The sequence below is a fragment of the Falco rusticolus genome, chromosome 8 (genome assembly GCF_015220075.1).
Source record: "Falco rusticolus isolate bFalRus1 chromosome 8, bFalRus1.pri, whole genome shotgun sequence".
Taxonomy (NCBI): Eukaryota; Metazoa; Chordata; class Aves; order Falconiformes; family Falconidae; genus Falco; species Falco rusticolus.
The window spans coordinates 41,847,704-41,853,083 of NC_051194.1; positions in this window are offsets into that span (position 1 = coordinate 41,847,704).

The following is a 5,380-nucleotide window of genomic DNA, read 5'->3' on the forward strand; positions in this document are numbered from 1 at the left end:
AGTTTGAATTTAGAAGTAATATCTGTGGTAAATAGATATTAGATGCAAAACTATAATAAACAACACCTTGTTTTCCTAAGGATTTAGGCAAGAATGATCCTTCTACACCAGATCATTGTCACATGTGGGTACATGATGTACCTACCTCAGACAAAACTTGCTGAGCTCTACAGGAGTTTCTCTTGACTTCAAATATTGTCCAAGGTCTAGAGGTTGATTCTGGGAAGCACTGAAAGTCATCAGTCCCAATTACTTGTACAAGAATTGCAGACAAAAAGCTCCTCATACTCAGGGAGCAGAGTAAAGATGAAGTCGTTCATAGTAAACCCCAGCTTATTAAAAGTATGAAAGTGTCTACAGATAAATTTCCAAAAGCAACTGGGTGCCTTCTCTCTGGATTTAAAAAACATTCTCCTCCAGGAAACCTGATCCTGCAGATGTGTCATGCCCTTTTTCACAGATATAAACAAACCATTTCAATTTTCATTTTTTCAAGGTGATAAACCAGAAAGCTGGTGGCTTTAGCTGGAGTGCTATACTTACATTAACAGAGGTAAAGAGCCAGACGCTGTCTTTGAGGAAATGTGTTTGTGAGAAGGTGAGCAGCCATGGTGGAAGAACTCTTAATTCTCTCAGCTCTTCATTTTACTAGTTTAAGAAAAAAGGCATCATTTGTATACACATATTCAACATGTTCAGTAATAGCAACAAACAGAACAAGCTTTGATTTACGTGACTGTTGATTAGTGGCATGAGCTACACCATTAGCCATGTGGTGAGTGGATTTCCACCAGACAGCAGCAGCTGCAGCAAAGGTTATGCATTTCACTTTCTGTATAAGACCTCACCACCCTTAATATGTTTGTTCTGATAAAATTTTTCAAAAATTTTACCTGCCACCCCATTGGCTTCCTCCACACGTTTTAGCTTGTCTTTTTATTGTGAAGCAGTTTTATGTGAGAATTGATTTTGACATATGTTTGTACAGTATCTACCACCAAGCCAGAGGAAAGCCTAAAATACTCTTTTGCTTTGTGGTTACCAGGTGGTCGAGGCTGAAAAGTTCTTCGAGTTGAAGAATTCTAGAGAATGAAGTAACCTCTGCCCTCTCCTGAAATATTATTTTCCCATCTCTTAAATTACCCCCACTGGTATGATTATGCAGCTCAGCGGTGATGCTGAACAAAGCAGAAGTTAATAACATCAGAAGGACAGCACCTTGCTTTGGGCAGTGTTGGAGGGAGCGGTGGTCAGAGCCCGTGGACAGCACACAGGGGTGCAGAGAGGTGCTCCTGGTGCAGAAGGACAAATGCTTTCCCTGGAGCACTGCTATGATCCCTCCTGCTGGGGACAACTGCTGTGTAACTCTCTTGGCAGACACTAACAACTCCTGACTCTACTCCGGCCAAGTTAGACTGGTCAGTTTACATGGGCAGCAAAACACTCACCTGTGCTCCCAGCAGACTGGGACCTGCGTGTCCCCCCAGCACCATGGGTCCGCTCCGCAGGTGGTGAAGCAGCGATGAAGGCGACGACGGCTCTGGGGTGGTCAGCACCCCCTGCGGCTGGCATGGACAGGTCCAGAAGACAACCTGCCTCCATGGCCTTACTCTGTGTCCTGGAGAGAGCTTCAGCCACTGACTCAGGTCTCCTGAACCGCTGGCGTTTGCAATCTCAGGTGCCTACAAGTCAGGCAAGGAAGGCGAAGGGAAACCTTGCTAGTATCATCAGAACCTGCCAGGTTTTCTTTTCCATATTCATTTATGTACAACGATTAGCTCGTTCTTTTCAAATGCCAGGGATGTATTGCTCACTAGAGGAACTTCAGTACCCAGCAGTCTTTAATGTAAAAGGCAAACCTTTCCACTAATGAGCAGTTTGTCTAGTGTTCTTAACCTTATCAGCAGCTCCTGAAGTGATAAAGGCTTAACTATTATGCACTGAAAGGTGTTGATAATTCTCAATCTTCATGCAGAAAAAGGCTCTTTTTTGTCACTTCTTACAGTCTACTGTTAAACTTACCAGACTGCTTACAAATTACCTTGCCTGTTCTGCAAAGCAGACAGCTGGATGCGTTGGTGGGCAGTCGGCAGGTGGAGCCTCCTCTTGTCAGGACAAAAATGATACCTGCTGTTTAACAGAAAAAGAACAGTTTGCAGTTTAATGATTTAGACCTGTCCTAGGAAACGACCAGAGCTCTGAGTAGCTGGCACAAAAGAAATAGAAAGAAAAGGGGAAAAAAAAAAAAAAAAAAAAAAAGCTAAAAAGAGAAACAAACAAGGGTGGCAAAGCTGATGTGAATATCTAACCGTGGCATGGCAGCCAGAGCAGGGTATTAGAGCTGCACTGTACTCCCTGCCCCTGAGAAAAAAAGAAAAGAAAAAAAAAAAGGGTGGGGGTGGGGGTGGGCGGCGAGGGGAGGAAAAAGAGCACAGCTAGTTTAGGCTTAGCTTTGCAGGGTTATGGAGTGAAGAACACAGGACATCATTGTGTCTGTGTAGCAGCAAGAGAAACAATAAAAGCTTGATCAGCTGAATGCTTAAATATGGCTGAATGTTTGATGAGATGAAGATGTAATTTTGTCTATGCTCCCCAAGGGTCTGGATTAAATATGACTACAGGGCCTAATCAAATAGCTAGTCACTGAACAACAGTCCCAACTGCATTTTTCATTCCAGGCATGCCGGGTTACCCCCCCCCGCCTCATCCAAGTACATTACTTATTCACTGGTTTGTCAGCACTGTGCATTATTAGCGCTTGAGAGATAAAACTTTAAGTGTTGCTCCCAATTAGCACAACAGTGACCACGCACCATGCTCTGTGCTTAATGCCTGCTCTCAGAGAGGAGCTGGTTTTGAAGGTCTGAGGTGGAGGGAAAAAAAAAAAAGAAACAGCTTAAGCATTCATTTTGAGTGGAGAGACAGCTCCTATTAACATTTAACAGCATTTGTGCAACTTGGTGCGGAGGTTATGATGCAAATGAGGAGGAATTAAAAGTGGCCAGGGGTTTGTCATTGATGGATTGCAGTCTGGTGGTGTTCACACTTCTGCCGTGTCCATCAGAAGCGATTACTGTGTAATTAAACCTTATTTCTCGACTCTTCAGTGCATAATTACTTTGTGAATGTAACCATCATCTAAAAAAGCTACCAAAATGCTTTAGCATTTAGTCTAGCAGTCATTTCCCTAGCTTGTGTCAGATATAACCATCAGACAGTGCAAAAGAACTGTCACTTTTAATAAGAGGCAAAAAATTAAATGAAACAGTATGCTTATTACAGGAAAATTAGGCGTTCAAGTGGTAGAGTCCTTTTCTGCTATTTGCATAATTTATTCTTTTTTGTCCCTCACACCAGAAGCTTCAGGCAATTTTCTTCACATTTAAATAGATCGCACATTTAAGGCTACTTAAGGAAAATTATCACTTTGCATATTTTAATTGTTGTGAAGAAAGTGAATAGAAGAGGTCTGCAGCTTGGGCTCTTGAGTCGGTCAGATGCTCAACTCTCTGATTCTGGAGCTCCCCACTGCTCCACTAGAGATAACCCTGCAGTTCACAGCCATCCACTTGCATTTCATCAGCATGCAAATGCAGCTCCAAGCACTACAATAAGTGGGTCTTTGATATTTACAAACTAGCCACTAATAACTAAAATGTAATTTGTTTGACATAACTTTAGATTCTCTTATCTGACTGCCTTTAAAAAAAACAGATAAGTCCTTTAGCTTTACAAAACCTAAGATATCACCCATTCAAACCGCAGCCTGCCCTATAAAGTCTGAAAGCATTATTCGTGGCAAAATCATGTCAGGTTCTCTTGTCAGTGGAGTTTCAGCCACACATCTCTCTAATTTCATTTTCAATTCTTTTGTTTAATTTGCGCTCCTCCCTACCTTAATCAAATGAAATGAAAATTCAAATAAGACTTGGAGCGAACAGCTCATTTTACTTTTACCTACAGAAATACATCTATTAGTCTGACGCTATGGAGAAATGGATGTCCCAGTCACCAAGAGAAGGATGCACGCTCGCCTTACCCTACTTTGTGTGATAATCTGGAAAGCAGAGAGAAAGAGAGAGAGAGAGAAAGAGAGAGAGAGACGGGGTTATGGTACAGCACTGTACAAAGCAAAACACTGTAAACAGACTGATGACTGTACAAATTCAGTTAATTATGAAGCTAATGAAAAATGAAAAGGGAGTTCTAATGAAAAATTTGATCAAATGTTATTCAGATTATCTTTTCAAGTAATTAAGTGGTGTGGAAAAAAAGGTTCCCCAAGGTACGTTTTAGCTTGTGATCTTTTTCACTTGGAAAAAAAAAATACAATAAAGTTGGAAGAGAGTGAAAGTCAGTTTTCTTTTTCACAAGCCACTGTCTCTCAACAGGCCAAGATACAGATTTCATTAGATCAGCATCACTTTTGTTTGGTTATCAGTGATCATTCCCTTTGGTTACTGGTCATTTCAATACTTAACTGACTTTAAATACATACCCAAAACATTACTAAATATCCACATCGTTTCTGTTAGCATATCTTTGCAGAAATTAAGGTATCATTCATCTTCAAAAAGTCATGCAGACTACTTTACTAGAAACCAAAATACAAACTTCAAAGTAAGATTGTGTCCTGTTATTTGGAAAACAAACAAACAAAAAACCACCCATACCCAAAAGCTGCGTTCCTTTTTTTTTTTTTCCTTTACTGTTATTAAAGTAAAATACGTATTTTCAATATGGAAAAGAATATAAACAGGTTCAATCCTTTTCATGATCTGGAAAGATGTCACAGAATTTATGATATTTTCAGAACAATCCGATGACTTAGAGGAGCTGGAACAATACAGAATCCAGTATTTAAAGCTCATATGAAGGAACTCATGTATCCATCACCTTTCCTGTGTATTTCCAAAATGCTTACAAAAGTAACATGAACAGTGTCATGCTGAATGGACCCCAAATCCCTGCATATTAAACAGAGAATAAATTCAATTTGTCTTTCTGACCTTGATTGCACAGACTGAGAACTAAGGTACCTTTTATTATGGTGTATTGCAGTGATTAAAATTCACACCTACATGGAAATGCAGGAAATGCAACTATAGGAAATACATGTGTACATACTGGGGCAGAGCTTTCTTTATTCAAAATTATAAACAAACCTAATAAATCCTTAGAAACTACCTCTTTTCTCCTCTGCTCTGCTTCTCCAAGTTCTTCTAGATTATTTCCTTGGGAGGAAAGTGGCACAGTAAATTACAGCACAGCCAAGTCCTGTAACAGACTCCTTTACTCCTATATGTGAGGATGGAAGGATGTAAGATTTCTCAAAATTTCATCACAATTTCAGCACCTATTCTCTCTTAGAATGACACTA